The sequence below is a fragment of the Prionailurus viverrinus genome, chromosome B1 (assembly GCF_022837055.1).
Source record: "Prionailurus viverrinus isolate Anna chromosome B1, UM_Priviv_1.0, whole genome shotgun sequence".
In the NCBI taxonomy this organism is placed as follows: domain Eukaryota; kingdom Metazoa; phylum Chordata; class Mammalia; order Carnivora; family Felidae; genus Prionailurus; species Prionailurus viverrinus.
The window spans coordinates 77,235,498-77,253,239 of record NC_062564.1 but is presented as its reverse complement, the minus strand read 5'-3'; the positions used below and the strand labels follow the sequence as shown (position 1 = coordinate 77,253,239).

Genomic DNA, 17,742 nt, shown 5'->3' with positions numbered 1-17,742 from the left:
TTCTTGTTACAAGGTACTGCAAACTGAGGGTGGCTTAAAACAATAGAAATGTATTGTCTCATAGTCCTGGAGTTTAAAAGTCCAAAATCAAGTTGTTGGCAGAGCCATGTTCTCTCTGAAGCCTCTAGTGGGAAAATGTTTCCTCCCTTCTTCCAGTTTCTTGGAGCCCCAGGTGTTTCTGGACTGTGGCAACCTAACTCCAATCTCTATTTCCATCACCACATGGTATTTATTACTCTGATGTCTGTCTTAAATGGTGTTTTCAGGGGCGCCTGGGTGGCGCAGTCGGTTAAGCGTCCGACTTCAGCCAGGTCACGATCTCGCGGTCCGTCAGTTCGAGCCCCGCGTCAGGCTCTGGGCTGATGGCTCAGAGCCTGGAGCCTGTTTCCCATTCTGTGTCTCCCTCTCTCTCTGCCCCTCCCCCGTTCATGCTCTGTCTCTCTCTGTCCCAAAAATAAATAAACGTTGAAAAAAAAAATTTAAATGGTGTTTTCACCTTCCTATAAGGACACCAGTCATATTGGATTTGGGCCTACTCTAATGACCTCATCTTAACTTGATTATAAATAAGGTCATATATACAGGTACCCTAGTACTTGTGAGGACTTCAATATATCATTTTGAGAGACACAATTCAACTCACAACATGTACCAAAAACAAATGATTCAAATACATAAAACAAAAATTGATAGAAATAAAAAAACATACAGACAAATCTAAATTGTAGTTGGAGACTTCAACACTCCTCTCATTTACATTAATCAATACAGCATGTAGAAAATCAGTGAAAATATAGAAGATATGAACAACACTATTAACCAATTTTACCTAATTGGTTGTAAATGACATGTATAGAACACTTTACCCAACAACAGAATACATATTCTTTTCAAGTACACACAGAGCAATAACCAGCATAGACCATATTCTGAGCAATAAATCAAATTTCAACTCATTTTTAAAACTAAAAATCAAACAAAGTATGTTCAACAATCATAATGGAATTAAACAAGAAATCAACAGGAGAAAGATGTCTGACGAATCCCCAAACCTGTGGGGGGTGGGGGGTAGGAAACTCTTCTAAATAATCCATGGGTCAAAGAGAAAGTCACAAGGAAATTTAGAAAATATTTTTAATGAAATAAAAATAAAAATACAATATATAAAAATTTTGGGGGCTTTGTAAAATCAATGCTTTGAGAAAAATTTGTAGCATTGCATTTTTACATTAGAAAGAAAAATAAATCTCAAATCAAAAGATTAAAGCATTCACCTGAAAAATCCCAAAAAAGGAAGAGGAATTAAATCCAAATCAAGAAGAAAAGTAGGAGAAAAAGCAAAGATCACTGAACACAGGAAAAGCAATAGAAGAATAAATAAACTACACAGCCAGGCTGATCGGGGGTGGAGAAGGGAGGGGGAGAAAGAAAGAAAACAAACTACCAAAATCAAGCATAAAAGATGAAATAAGCAAATTCTGTGAGACAGTCACACTACCAAAGATCATTCAAGAACAAAAAGGTATCAGGAATAGCCCTATATCTATTAATTTAATTCAAAGTTTTAAGAAAACCTTCCCAGAAATAAAACTCCTGGACCAAATAGTTTCACTAATGAATTCCACTAAGGATGAAATTAATTTCTACACCATCTTCTCCAGGAAAGACAACAAGAGGGAATAACTTCAAAACTCAAAACTCATTTTATCCCACCAGCATTACCCTGAAGCCAAAACTAGACAAGGACATTACAAATATACTTCCTGAACACAGATGTAAAAATTCGTAAGTGAATATTAGCAAAGCAAATCCAGCAGTTTATTAAAACGGATGATACATCATGATCGAATATGGTTTGTCTTAGGAATGAATCCAAAATTAACCAGTATAAAATTTATCATTTTAATATATGAAGAAAAACCATATGATTATTTTCAGAAAAAGTATCTGACAAAATTCAATATCCAACTATAATAAAACTTTTAACAAACTAGAAATAGAACTTCCTCAACCTGATAAAGGGCATCTATGAAAAACCCATATAGCTAATATACAAAAAGATAAAAGATAGAATATTTTTACCCTAATACCAAAGACAAACCTTCTTAACACTTCTAGTCAATATTCCATAATGTAGTAAGTGTTCATTCAGAGATGATATATTCTTGTATGCAGGAAGTCCCAAAAAGTCTACAAAAAGGCTGCCAATAAAAATAACTGAGTCGGGGCGCCTGGGTGGCGCAGTCGGTTGGGCGTCCGACTTCAGCCAGGTCACGATCTCGCGGTCCGTCAGTTCGAGCCCCGCGTCAGGCTCTGGGCTGATGGCTCAGAGCCTGGAGCCTGTTTCCCATTCTGTGTCTCCCTCTCTCTCTGCCCCTCCCCCGTTCATGCTCTGTCTCTCTCTGTCCCAAAAATAAATAAACGTTGAAAAAAAAATTAAAAAAAAAAAATAACTGAGTCTAACAACGTTGCAAAATACAGGTCAATGTACAAAATTCAGCTGTAATTCTGTATACAAACAGTAAATAACTGAAGTTGAAAATTTTATACCTATTAAAAATATGAAAAATTTAAGGGTAAACTAACAGAATATGTACAAGAATTGCATGCCAAAATCTGTAAAACATTAGAGATTAAAGAAAACCTAAATGAATGGAATCAAATTCATGGACTGAAAGACTGTCTTTTTTTATTATAGCATTCTTAGTAAAAATGGCCTAACCAATTAAATATAATCCCTATAAAAATCCCAGCTGGATTGATAAAATGATTCTAAAATTTATATGAAAAATAGAGGGATTGGAAAGCTAAAACAATTTTGAAAAAAAGAGTACAGTTAGAGGTTTCATATGACCTGATTTTATGACTTACTATAAGGCTACAGTAATCAAGACAGTGTGGTACTGACATAAGAAAAGATATATGATTGAGCAGAACAAAGCTTAGAAACGGACCCACACATATATAGTTAATTTATTTCCAACAAAGGTGCCAAGACATTTCATGATTAAACAGTCTTTTCACGAAACAGTGTTGAAAGAATTGGACTTCCATTTGTAAAAACTGAACTTCAACCCTTACCTTGTACCCTTATAATATAGTATAGATTAAAAATAGGTTGCATCTGCTAGTGGGGCATCTGGTTGGTTCGGTCAGTTAAGTATCCGACTTCAGCTCAGGTCATGATCTCACGGTTCATGAGTTCGAGCCCCATGTAGGGCTCTGTGCTGACAGCTAATAGCCTGGAGCTGCTTCAGATTCTGTGTGTCTCTCTCTCTCTGCCCCGCCCCCTGCTGATGCGCACATTCTCTATCTCTCTCTCTCTCTCAAAAATAAACATTAAAAAAATTTTAAAAATTAGGCTGCATCAGAAGTCACAATATGAGTGTAATAATAGTTATATTTGACCCAATTTTGTTTTTAGAAAAGCCAAAACGCTGTTGGTTAATAATAAGCATATAGTCAACTAAATAATCTAAATCATCAGCTTTAACTTTTCCAGTAAGACAGTCTCTTGTATATATAATGAATCAAAAGACCTCTTGCAATGAACAGTCCCGTTGGAAGTACCAGAATCTATAGTTTAGTAAAAATTGCCACATTTTTATATTCCTTCCCATTAACAAGACTACTGCCACTTATAGTTTTTAACACTGACTTTTCTTTATCCTTTTTTCCTGTTTTTTTTTTTGTACTAGAAATTTCTAAGAGTAAATGCAAAACTTTATATTATTTCTTTGTACTTCATTCAAATATTTCAGGTATTCGATTTTGCCAAAAATTATCTAAATTTTTTTTTATTTTAATGGGGTGCCTGGGTGGCTCAGTTGGCTGACCACCTGACTTTGGCTCTGGTCCTGATCTCACAGTTCATGAGTTTGAGCCCTGCATCAGGCTCACTGATGTCAGCATGGCGCCTGTTTTGGATACTCTGTGCCACTCTCTCTCTGCCCTTCCCCTGCTCGTGCTCACTCTCTCTCTCTCTCTTTCTCTTAAAAATCAGTAAATATTTTTTTAAAAAGCTTTTTATTTTAATTAACTACAAAGCAATCTGTATGATCAATTTGTAATATTAGTGAAACTGTTTAACAAATCAGAGCCTAGAACAGAATACAACAAAGGAACTATAAAGAAATACCTTAAGTTTATAAAGCCATTAAACAATAGGGTTATAAGTGATTTGAACAGTTCTGAACACTATTAATGTCTTTTAATCATCTTGTCTAATTATCAGAAAGGTATCACTCAGATTTTCAAATAATTTGCTGAGATATGTCACATTACATCTATAACTTCCATAATTTATTAACTTAATCAAAACACATTTTTAAAGAAAAGAAGTTAATATAGTTTTACAGGATATATTTCTAAGTAAAACTACTGATTTTCTTTTCTTCCTAACATTAAAAAATTTACCTATTTAATCATCATTTTACTTTTTATACCAGGCCAGTGTTTTTTGTTTTCAGAATTTACCCTTTTTCCATTTTCAAAAAGTTGGTTCACATCATAAATCATGAACTCACATTAAAAAAAAAAATCCTTTTCTAAGAGTGGAACCGTTTAGAATTAAGTCATACAGAAATAAAATATTTCTGATTATATTATTCTCCTATAAATGGCTCATATATAACATACATTCAGTTATAAAACTTTAAAAAGTGGAGACTATTTCATCCACGTTTGTTCCTGGCACAGTCCTCAGAATAATGTCTACAAAACTTAGCTGGCAAATTAATAATTCGTTGAGTAAGCACATTTATTCAACATAAACTTGTGTTGAATTTAAATAAGTGGACTTTGGAAATAAAGAATTGGATAAGAATGTGGACATGTGACTAAAAGATACTACATTACCCACTATAAAATGCACACTACAGATGTTTAATTAGATTTATTATGGTGATCATTCTGCAATATATACAGATATCAAATCACTATTTTGTATACCTGAAACTGATAGAATGTTTGATGTCAATTATACCTCAACTAAAAAAAAAACTGCCCCCCCAAAACATACCACATATTCACATAAAACAAATTTTGATGATCAGAGGGAAATATAAGAATAACAAGCTGAAAAGTTGACACATACAGGTATATAAAGAAAACTACAAATATTCAGGTTCCTAAAATGTCTTCCTACTACATTTACTCCCCATAAACACACACACACACACACACACACACACACACACACACACCCTGAAATCAGAAGTATAGCTTACTATCAACCTTATTGCTACTATAAACCAGTACTTATTAAACTTACACAACCCAAATTCTAAGTGTTTTGAAAACAATTTTTATGTAAATTCATGGTAGATACATGTTCCCTCCTCTGAATCTACCCAAGTTAGCACACCCAGCACTAAACTAAGAAAACAGGAAGTATTAAGGGATAAAATTGGCAATGCTGTGCAAATAAGATAATTCATTTATAAATAATAATAAATGGTCACTCCACACCACAGTAACTTAGGATGATTAGAGAATAAATACTTAACTTTGAGGATTACTGACTGGCAGTGTGTTGCTGGTGTATGTCAGGATTATTCATCACCCTGACAGTAATATTAACCACAATCCATTTCAGTTACTTCAGTTTATCATATTCTGACTAATGTTAAAAAACAATGTCATTGAAGGCTGCTTAAATTAAGTGTAAGGTTAACCTCTGTTAGAGTCATTTGAAAGCTTCTCATAAAAGGTAGCTTCTAGTAGAAAACCAAATCTGCTCTAAAGAGTGCTAACACTTAATAAGTGTAAATTTTTTAAAAAGTCACACAAAACATTCTTTTCCTGATTTAAAAACAAAACTTCAGCAAATCTTCTAAATGCACCACAACCTCTCTCTCTCTCCATGTATACCTTTCACACTTTGCTGAACTTATTTTACATTTTGAGGGAAGAGTTGCACAACCATATTTTAAACTAAATACATCACATTGAACACATATTAAAGTTTAAAAAGATCAGTGTACCCATGAAAATTTTTCTTCAGTATCACATAAATAACTATATAATACTACCTATAAAAATATATGTAAATAGCTGTTTGCTATTTAGGACCACCCCTCCCACCAATTAAGTAATTGAGAAAGGTCCCTTACTAATAAATGAAAGCAGACTGACATAATGTGTTATCTAAATCCAAAGATTTCCTACTTTAGTCCTCTAATTTTATCTTTCTAGGCTATTTTCCTATATCATTTTGATGTCTTTTAAAAACCATCTGCCCTAACATTCTGCTTTCTATAGGATCATTTTCCTTTCTCTATTAATGCCTGAGCTTTCTGTTACCTCTGTGAGGATATTTATTCTGATTTTGTTTTTAAGGTTTCTTCTGTTTCCTAAATTGTCTTTGTTTCTTCTGGTTTCTTTCATTTTTCTATTTGTTTTAGTCTTTGTCATCTTTGACAATGGAGACTGTCTTTAAATGTTTGCTAACACTTGGATGTATGTTCAGTTTTAGAACGAGGCACAAAAGAGCTGACTGTAGTACATCAAGCCTAAGGAGCATTGTGAGCTGGCAGACTTCACTGAAGAGAAATCAGGTGGGCTCCAAGTGGAATCTCTAAATCGTTAACATTTCTTAGGTCTTTTCTCTTGAGCCAGTCAATACGTCCAAAGAGTAATACAATCTTCTGTCTTACAGGGTGGGGCTGGTATAAGCCTGGCTGCCAGAGTTCTGATAGCATGACAGCAAAAGGGGTCTGGGGGCCTTCAACATTCAGTACGTACAGCTTTCAGTTCATCCTGTTTTCCATTCTTTCCCTTCAACCCTTCCTCTGTTGTTCTTGGTTTTCTCAAATCAGAAACTTCTCTGGTATAATTTCTCTAACAAGTACACCTCTGTCCCTTAATGCCAAGATAAAGGGAAGAGTAGTTGGATTTGGGGAAACAAGTGGACATAAATGCAAGTATTCAATCTGAAATATTCTTTCCACTTATCCCTAAAGCCTACCAGTTCACCGACATGGACATATCTGAGAGCCTAACACTGGGAAAATGTGTGACCTTGGAGAGTTCCTTAACCTCACTCTATCTTAGTTTCCTTATCTGTGAAATATAGATAATAACACATCCCTTATAGTACTGTTGAGGAGATTAAATAAGATAGCATATGTAAAATGTGTGTTTACATAGGAAGGCACCTACTAGGGCTTCCCTCACAATCCAAATCAAATAATATTCTAAACTCTCCCCACATAATTCTTCTGCTGATTAGACTGTAAACTCTCCAAAGCAAGAATATAATTTATACCAAACTCCTCAACATCCTTGTGGCACATTACAGCATCCATATTTGATACCAAGATTTAAGTATTTTAAACATATTTTATCAGCCAAAAAAAAAAAAAGAAAATGAAAGGAAAGGAAAGGAAAGAAAGGAAAGGAAAGGAAAGGAAAGAAAAGAAAAATCCGAGCATGGGATAATTACTTTCTCTGTATTTACATTTTACTGAAATGCTTTAAGATCCAATATTTGCTGTTGTAATATCATAAGGTTTTTAAAAACTTTTGAATTCCTTTGGTTTGACTGAAGCCTAATAAGTTAAAATAAAGTAAAGGTTATAACACCTATCATATTTAAACAATATTCCCCTCGCCTCCAAAAAGAGTGTTCTTTTCCCTCTGTGACATCTAGATGGTATACTGATTCCTGGTATATCTGTTACAGAGCAGGACTAAAAGGACTGGCATTCGTCAGAAACAGCACTTAAAACTTAAAGAGATAAAGAAGTGCTGTCTGATCAACAACAGTTAAATGTCGGTAGTCAATTCCAGGTCAAGATGAATGCTGTATATTAAATGCGTGTGTTAGAGAGACATATCTCACATATAAAAATACACAACCAAATGGTAAAAGATAAATGAGAGACAGAGAAAATCACCTACTTTTGCTTTAAACAGAGAGAGAGAAAGAAGAAAAAGCCAATAAATGCTACAGACATATAATAGCAACTCATCAGCAAATAAGTAAATTCAAGAGAGTATTGTCATTCAATTCTCTTAAGTTATCTGAGAATTTACTCATTAGAAACATTTTGATCCAGATTAGGGCAACAGAAGCTGTTAGTTCAACAGAGTTGTGAATGGGTATGGCATTGTAACATATGCAATCCTGGTGGAAAAAAACCACTATGATTTACTAGGGCCTGGACCACAATTTGAAATTCAGTTTGAAGATATGGTAATAGTAAATTCTCCTTAGATTCCTACACTGCAAGGAAGAATCAAGCAATTGTGGTGCAAGTTCATCTCCCCTTAATATTTACTTTTCTTGTTTCTGCACTCTGAACCTAAAGAACAGCCCATATTGTGCTTGCACTCTAAAGCTGAAAAATGGATGATTAATTTTCTTTTCCCTCTGCCTCAAACTCCCTTAGTATTTTCCATCATTTTAAGAATGTAAGCTTTAATTATTAAAAAATAAAATACTTGCTTATACTTTGGCCATTTCTTCATTTTCACCCCCAACCTTCAGTTTATTTTTTAGTAGGAGAGTAACTACCTAATTTTATTCTTTTGGATTTCCAGAAATGAAGAGTCCCTGGCACACAATATTATTCAATAAACAAAAGAAAAAAATAAATGAATACTCAAGTTATAACATCAGGGATTCAATAGTTTAAAGCAAACATTCAGTTTTTTTCATAAAACAGGCTTAGGCAAAAAAGGCGTAGAGCATAACCTGGGACAAGCACACTAAGAAGAACTATTTGGAAAAGCTTTCCTCTTTAAAGCCATAGAATGCTGGTTGCATTTTACCTTGTATTTCAGCATGAGAGGTGAAAGGCAACTTGACAAAATAACATTAAAACAGACTCAGAAATTGATGGCAAATGTAGAAGCATATAGCACACTGTGGTATTTCTCAAACATTCTGGGCCAAAACTTATAGTAAGAAATAGGTCACATAAAACCATAACCCAGTGCACACATGTACACACACACACACAGCTTAAGCAGAAGATTCATACATAATGCACACTGATATTTTCTTCATGTTATACTTTGTAATTTTATTCATTTCTTTCTCTACAAAATCTATCTACCTATCTATTTATCCATTTTGAGAGTGGTTGACACACAATATCACATGTTTCAGGTGTACAACTTAGTGATTTGACAAGTTTATACATTATGCCATGTTCACCACAAGTATAGCTACCAATTCTCCCATTACATTGCAATTACAGTATCACTGGCTGAATTCCTTATTCTGTACTTTTTATCCCCATGATTTATCCATTTCATAACTGCAAGCCTGTATCTCCCACTCACCACCCAAACCATCCCAGGTATGGTATCTGCCCAACCCCCCACGTCCTTCCCCTCTGGCAACCATCAGTTTGTTCTCTACAGTTGAGGTCTGATTCTGTTTTTTGTTTGTTTATTTGGTTTTTGTTTTTTGTTCTCTATTTATTATCTTTAATTTTTTTTCTGTTCATTTTTTAAAATGTTAGCTGTAAACTGCAGTTTGAAAACCACTGGCTTAGTGTTTAAATTCAGGTGCTACCCACTACCTGTGTGACCTTATGCAACTTGCTTAACTTCACAGTGTCTCAGTTCCTGTCTCTGTAAAAGACAATAAGTAACGTTACCTATCTTATAAGGGCTTTGTGAGGGTTAACACATGTAACATTCTTAAATAAGAGCCTGACAAAAAGTAAGTTCTCAATAAAAATTAATTAACAACAATAAGGTGGCATGTTCTTTCTTAGTTGTGCAGTTTTCATTTGGAAGTTAATGCTTATCAACTGCATTTCAATCTAAGAACAAACTCATTTTTTGGAACAGGTATTCAGATGACAGTACATATACATATTAAATATTCCAAAATAACTATGTTGATCAATTAGAAGAGAAATAATTGCCTCAGATCATCTGGGTTTTCCTCTCTTGGAAAACTGGTTTACACAATCAATCCCCTATTAAGGAAAAAAAAAATCACAGTGGTAAAGAAAATCTTCCCAATCTACAAAGAAAGCCCTGTGACTGAAACACTCTGCCATCACAATTTGTTTCTATGATATGACATTTTGTAAATATATTCCTGTCCTAATTACAATTTCTTATATAGAAAAGACAAAAAGAAAATGTTCATTCTTATCTCTTTCAAGAAGGTTGTCAAAATATAAAAATCAATGTATTCTGTAAAATATAGATTAATGTCACTCCAAAGTCTATGCATGGTTAGATCTGTCTTCTCATCAGTCAGGATTTTTTTCTTCCCATCAGTCAGGATTTTACACTAGCAATGAAATAACTGGGAAAGCGAAGGAAAAAAATCAGCTTCAAAATTCATTCCTACCTTTTTTCAGCTTTGAAAGAATAGATTAAACCATTATGTTAAGTGAGGACCTTCTCAATATATCCATACAAAAAAAAATTAACTTTCATCAGATTTTCAGACTATTTGATCTTCTCAACAGGCAATACTAATTTGTAATTATTACAAGGAGACATTGTGCATAAAATAAAAGTTTATACCTTCAAGAAGACTTTTTTTTTTACATTTTCCTTCTAACCCATTTCACAAAGAATGATCAGAAAAATAATACAGAAGAAAGGCTGTTGATTATATTAATTCGGTTTCAGAAAGAAAATTTCCTGTGCAACGTGGAAGAAATTACCAAGTAAAATTGTAGCATTGTATCAAAGCTGCTAAAACTCCCCTAAAAAACAGCATTGAGGAAATTAAATGGACATAAGTATGCATAAATAATTCAATACATTTTAAAGCCAGTCAGGGTATATAATCTACTTAAGAATGGGGATAAGATCTGTTTATGTTTTAAATTAGACTTTGCACAGAATGTTTTCTATGATTTCACAAGTTTATTTAAACAAATAGTAATGTTTGCTAAATGCATACTATGAGAAAAATTTTAATATAATTCTCTTATAATCATTATTAATACAGAAACAACTCATTTTATGTATGAGATGTATCCCTGAAAGTATGTATATAAACAGATATCTGCAAATTGAATCACACTGTAAGCATTATGGAAGATTTTAATGCCAACAGGAATGATACTTTTATAAAGTAGACAGTTACTATTATTTTATACATGCAAAGCACAATTTTCAAAAATCTAATATGCTTATTTCACCTACAATAATGTAGTTAATTCCAAATTCATTTATTTCCATCAATATTTAATGAAAACACTTAGAACTAGAATTCCATTTTCTTGAATTTGAAGGACTTTTATAGCATTTGAACTACTGCTGCTAAGTTATAAGATATGTGGTTGAATGTTAGAGCTTCCCACTTCTTCCTAGCCCTGCTAATTACTACTGTTCACTATTCAATGGTGTGTCCCTCAGTTCTTGTTGAAAGCATTCTTTATATTCTTTCCTCAGCCCAAAGTATAAATCTCTCACAAAATCTCTCAAAATATAAAAGTGGATACCACTACTATAATTAAAGGCACTAAATCATCAAAATTATATTTTTATGCCTCTATATGTATAGTGGATATGGACATATATGGATAGACTAACAAAATCAATTCTTTTAGTTTAAGGCCCTCTACCAGTTTTACAAATCTAAAAAAATAAAAAGCAAAATTACTATTGGTCATCTAGTATGGCATAAAAACAAACTTATGTATCAAATACAGAAGATAAATTACAAAGGCATTAGTTAAAACAGTATTTTATCCACCCAACAAAAGTATTTGCCAAGTTCCTTAGAAATAGCTGTAACATATAAATAAAATTTGGTTTTAAAAAAGGATTCTATTTTGCTGGCAAATCATTTACTACAGCATTTTGCTGACATTATTTTAATGAATTCTCATAATGAAAAACACAATATAGCATACATTAAAAAAAGGAAGAAGAAAAAACTGGAGGCTTTCCTCTGTTCATACAAGATTTTTAGTGGGATAGAGAACCAAGGTGAGAGGCAGAGAATAGAGGAAGTTAGCAAAGAACAATGGTAGGAAGAGGCAACAGGGTTATGGGAGCTCTTGTTCAGGTACAAAGATAGCAGAAGACAGAATTACAACCTCAGCAGAAATTTCCAAACAGCCTCCCACTCATCACATTAGTAACTGTTCTATCAAGACAGAAACATGCACCCTGTCTATAATCCATCTTACTACCCACTGTATCTTGAAGAGCCTACCAAAAACCCTCCTAAGCACAAAAAAAATCTTAAGCTATGTGCTTAAATAGAAGTCCAAACTGAAAGACTCAGTTTAAAAAATTTTTACACAGGCAATTTTTCTGGAACACCAGAAAGGTTATTTATTTAAATGCAATTTATTTTGTGAGGCAAACTTTACATTTTAACAAATTAGTGAAAGATGAGATTTTTAATTTTACATACATAAAATTCAAATAATGGAAAGAGAGGATATAATAGCCTGAGAATTAAAGAGTTGGCAAGTTTTTATTACTGACTTACTGCATGACTCACTATACAAGTCAAACTAATCCACAGTCCTCAATTATTAGACTAGAGAGTTCTACAGATTCAAGTGAAATACTACAGGGTTTTATAACAAATATGATACCAAAATGTAAGTAAAGCTTTCCTTTTTCTAAAACAAAACAAAATAAAAACAAAGACCCCAGGAAACAACCATTTATGCATTTATTATTCCTCATAGTCAATGGGTTACCTGGGATATTCTGCTACTCTGGGCCAGATTTAGTTCTCTTGGTTATACTCAGTCATGTGTTTGTATTCAGCTGAGGGCTGGCTTAAGATGGCCTCTGCTGGTACAACCTAGACATTCCCCATGTGTTAGTCACATCCTTCTAGCAGGTTAACCCAGGCATGTTCTCAAGGTGATCACAGAGAAGCAAAAGCAGAACATGAAAGCACTTTTTCAAACCTCTACTTTGTGTCCAGTTTACTAATATTTTTTTTCCCTTGCTGACCTTTTCTTAAAAATTGTGGTAGATATACAGAACATAAAACTTACCATTTTTACCAATATATTTTTTTATTTAGAGAGAGAAAGCATGAGCAGGAGAGAGAGAGAGAGAAAGAGTGAGAGAGAGAGAATTATAAACAGGCTCCAATGTCAGAATGGAGCCTGACGCAGGGCTCAATCCCATGACCTGGGGATCACAACCTGAGCCGAAATCAAGAGTCAGGTGCTCAACCAACTGAGCCACCCAGGTGCCCCCCCCCACCATTTTAACCACTTTTAAATGTACAGCTCAAAGGCATTAAGTACATTCATACGGTTGGGCAACCGTCACTAGCATTAATTTCCAGAACTTGTTTCATCTTGCAAAATTGAAACTCTATACTCATTAAAGAAGTCCCCATTCCTCCCACCCTCCTCCCTCCCATCCCCTGGCAACCAGCATTCTACTTTGTCTCTATGATTAGGGCTAATCTAAATACCTCATATGAGTGGAACCATACAGTATTTGTCCTTTTGTGAAAGGCTTACTTCATTCAGCATAATGTCTTCAAGGCTCATCCATCTTGTGGTGTGTATCCTAACTCCTTAAGGAGTTGTATGTATGTATATACCACATTCTGTTTACCTATTTATCCACCAATTGATACTGGATTGCTTCCATTTTTTGGTTGCTATAGATAAAGTTGCTATGAATATAAAAATGGGTATACAAATACCTCTTCAAGTCTCTGCTGTAAATTCTTTTAAATATATATCCAGAAGTGGAATAGCTAGATCTTATAGTAAATCTATTTTTAATTTTTAAGGAAGCACCAAACTTGTTCCATATCAACTGCACCATTTTACATTCCCATCCACAGTGTACAATAGTCCTAAGCTCTCCACATCTTCACCAACACTTGTTATGTTACGCTCATATTTTTTTTACAATACCAAGTCTAATGGGTGTGAAGTGGTATATCATTTGTGGCTCTGATTTACAAATCCATAACTATCAGTAATGTTGGGCACCTTTTCATGTACTCATTGGCCATTTGTAAATCTTCTTTAGAGAAATGTCTATTCAAGTCCTTCACCCAGTTTTGAATCAGGTTGTTTGGTTTTTTGTTGAGTTTCAAGAGTTCTCTACATATTCTGGATATTAATCCCTTATCAGATATGATCTGTAAAAAAAAGACTTTCTTTTGAAAATTAAAACTCTTTTAAAGTGAAAAAAAATATATACAAACTGCTATAATTTTTTAGTTCTAAGAACGATACCAGACACCAGAGACAAAAAAAAATTAATGGAATCTTTCTATTTAATAATTTCCCTTAAGAGGGAACAGAGAGAAAAAAAATGTCAAAATTATAATAGATTATGTAATGTGTTATAACAGACATGTACAGACAGTACCATGGAAGTACAAATTTCTAGATGATGGGAAAAGCAACATCAAAGGGATAAAGGTGAAAGAGAACATGAGGCATTACAGGATCAGATGACGATCGCAAAGATGGGGGATAGAGACAGAAGGTATGATAATCAAAGAGAAAGTGGCCAGTAACTGAATACCGCTATTTGTCATAATGAAAATGTTAACCTTTGTGTTGACATCACTGATGAGTACCGTGATTATCCGGACTGTGTGAAAAAACATTATATCCTATGGATCCAGAGTAGAGGTTACTCCCAAACATTCCTAATAATAATCATGCTAGGGCATAAAAGGGTATATCCTGAGGTGGGTAAAGAAGGGAATGCTCTCCCTCTGATACCGGAAAAGTGGAAGCTCCTGGATTCTATGTGAAAGAAACTGAATATGGCAGTGAACTGGTACCTGCATATGGGGATCTGCAGAAACAAGGAAGTGATCCTCAGATTGAGATGGTAATCACTGACAGCCTTACACTTCTGCTATGACTGGGTAATCAGTAGAGGTTTATTTAAATACTTCACCATCAAGGAAGAACTAGGCATATTCTTGGAATAAGTCAGCACTAAAAGCAAGAAGTCTGGCATCCTGAGAACTTTAGAATGACTGGTTCAAGAGACGGGGAGGGGAGAAGCAACAAAGAACCTCTAGGTTAGATAAATATATAAAAATTCTTTAGGTTTTTCTAGAAATTACGAATGAAAGTACTTAGGAGAAAGACTGGATTTCCTGCCCATCTGAAAAATGGGTGCAGGGTCTCAGACTCCTGATACATTAAAGGACATAAGATCCTAAATTTAAATTAGAGAAATCAATTTCAATTTATGATGTATTTCATCTTAAATTTCTTCCCAAGTCATTCTAAAAGGGCCGAGAAATAATGACAAATCCAGCAGTAACAATCACAATAGGCCAAACTAGTCTTCAGATATTATCTCCCTTTAAAAGGGCTCCCAATAACTCCTTAAAGAAATACATGATTCTAGAACTGCCAGAAAATATAAGAGTTAAGACTGGAGCACTTTGTCACACAAGACAGCATGAAGTTATCAAAGACTACTAAGATTATCCTAAAATGACTCAGGAGCAATTTAAAGAAGGTCCTCGAGGTCAGAAACAGAAACAACTGAATGGACACCAGAGGAAATAATAACTGCAATGGATGGAAACATCAAATACATTTAGGTCTATGAGTTCATAAAGATGTTTTTTTATTTTTATTTTTTTAATATTTTATTTATTTTTGACAGAGAGAGTGCAAGTGGGGCATGGGCAGAGAGGTAGGGGGACAAAAGATCCAAGGCCGGCTCTGTGCTGATAGCAACAAGCCCTATGTGGGGCTTAAACTCACGAACCGTGAGATCATGACCTGAGCTGAAGCCAGGCGCTCAACCAACTGAGCCACTCAGGCACCCCATGAAGATGTTTTTTAAAAACTTAAGTGACACTGGAGGATGTTAGGAACCAGTTCATTGTTTTAAAAGCTGGCATAAGAGGAGAAAAATTTAAAGGTTTATCCTGCTTTTCCAATGCAACGTACCACTGAATAACCTAACAGTAGATGAAGGGAATGGGTCCCCAATAACAAATGAAATTAGAGTGAGAGAATGTAAATATCATGATTTTTCAGTCATTACAGAACCAATGAATCCAGGCATTACATATCAATGGCTACTAACATCAGAAAAGAGAAATAAAGAAGATACTATATGCCCTCTGACAGAAGAAGGCAAAAACTTCCTATGAAGTAGTATCCACTCTGAATTCTATCAACCTCTGGACCCAACTACCAATTTATACAAAATATAGAAGATGGAGGAACCTGTTAAGACTATAACACAGGGATGCAATAAGCAAACTCCATACTATGAGGAAATATATACAACAAACAATATGTTTCTTCAACTAATGAATTAGATAGAAAGAAAAGATGAAAGAGAAACCTACGGAATTAAGAGAGACTTGAGACTTAATCAGTATCAACTGACTACACTATGTGATCCTTATTTGGATCTGATCTGAATAAACACACTAAAAAGAATTATGAAAGTTGTAATTTAATTGGAAATGTGATACTTAGTAGGTTTTTGATGATATTAAGAAATTATTGATACTATTTTAGGTTTGCTAATGGTATAATGGTTATTCTTTAAAAAGGGACCTTCATTTTTAGAAGTACATATTGAAATATTTATGAATAAAATTATGTCCAGGATTTGCTTCAAAGTACTATGCGAAGGCAGAAAGAAAATGAATATAAAAATAAAATAAGAGTATCCACGAGCTGACAACTGTTGAAGCAGGGTAATTTGGTAGATGTAAATTTATTATGCTAATTTGTCTACTTTTATATATGCTTGAAATTCTCTATGAAAAAAGGTTAAAAGAAAAAAAGGACATATAACCTTATTTTATATCACAAAATGATGGTACAGAATACTCTATTTACTGATAGTCTAGGACAGAAAAGGAAAGTTCTTAAAGAACCTAAGACATGGGAAAACAGTTAAAAAACAGTGGATGTGTCAATGTGTATATACATGAGTGTATACATATAAAATGTGATTATTCCTTACTGATATGTGGTCCATTAGGAGTAACTTTTGCTTTATTATTTACATGTTTTACATTTAAAGAATCAAATACAGTTAATATATTTTATAACTTGGGGAAAATGTCACATATATTTTATTATTTAATACATTTTAGTGAATGGCAGGCTCTGTGCAAGGCATCAGAAAAATAATGGTGAACAAGAACTCTATCATATGGAGCTTAGTGAGGGAGACAAGAAGAACCAAAACAAAGAGGTAGAAGGACATGTAAAATGCAGGATATTTAGGTGTTATGAAAGAAGCAGATAGTGGTATATCAGGGAAGGAAAATAGTAATGGTCCTATGTGGGGGTGACCTAAAGGACTAGAGTCATTCACTCACAAAGTAGGGAAAGCAACACAAAAAGCAGAGAAAGCAAGACACTGAATTGGGAAAGAATTATTCTGCAGTCAAAATAACTGTAAGTCAAGGGGCACCTGGGTGGTTCAGTCAGTTAAGCGTCTGACTTCGGCTCAGGTCTTGAGCAGTTAGTGAGTTCGAACCCCGTGTCAGGGTCTGTGCTGACAGCTCAGAGCCTGGAGCTGCTTCAGATTCTGTCTCCCTCTCTCTCTGCCCTACTCTGCTCACACTCTCTCTCTCTCTCTCAAAAATAAACAAACATTAAAAAAAATTTTTTAATAAAGTAAAAAAAAAATTACTGTAAGTCAAGAAAGGTTCAAGCACTGGATTTATATAATTCAAAATTAGATTTAAAGAGGATTGATTTTGAGGTAGCAAAGAAGTCAGGTGTGACACCTGAAGAAGTGTAGAAGAGTTACTTGTCTTTTTATAAAAGTGCCAGTGAGAGGTGGCCATTATTTACTCAC

The 17,742-nt window shown here is 34.1% G+C and overlaps 1 protein-coding gene across 6 annotated transcripts in view; it reads right to left on the bottom strand.

Annotated features, from left to right (window-relative positions):
• Positions 1 to 17,742, bottom strand: part of LRBA (LPS responsive beige-like anchor protein) — a 787,622-nt gene that overhangs the window by 177,081 nt on the left and 592,799 nt on the right. The gene's annotated exons all lie outside the window — the stretch shown is intronic.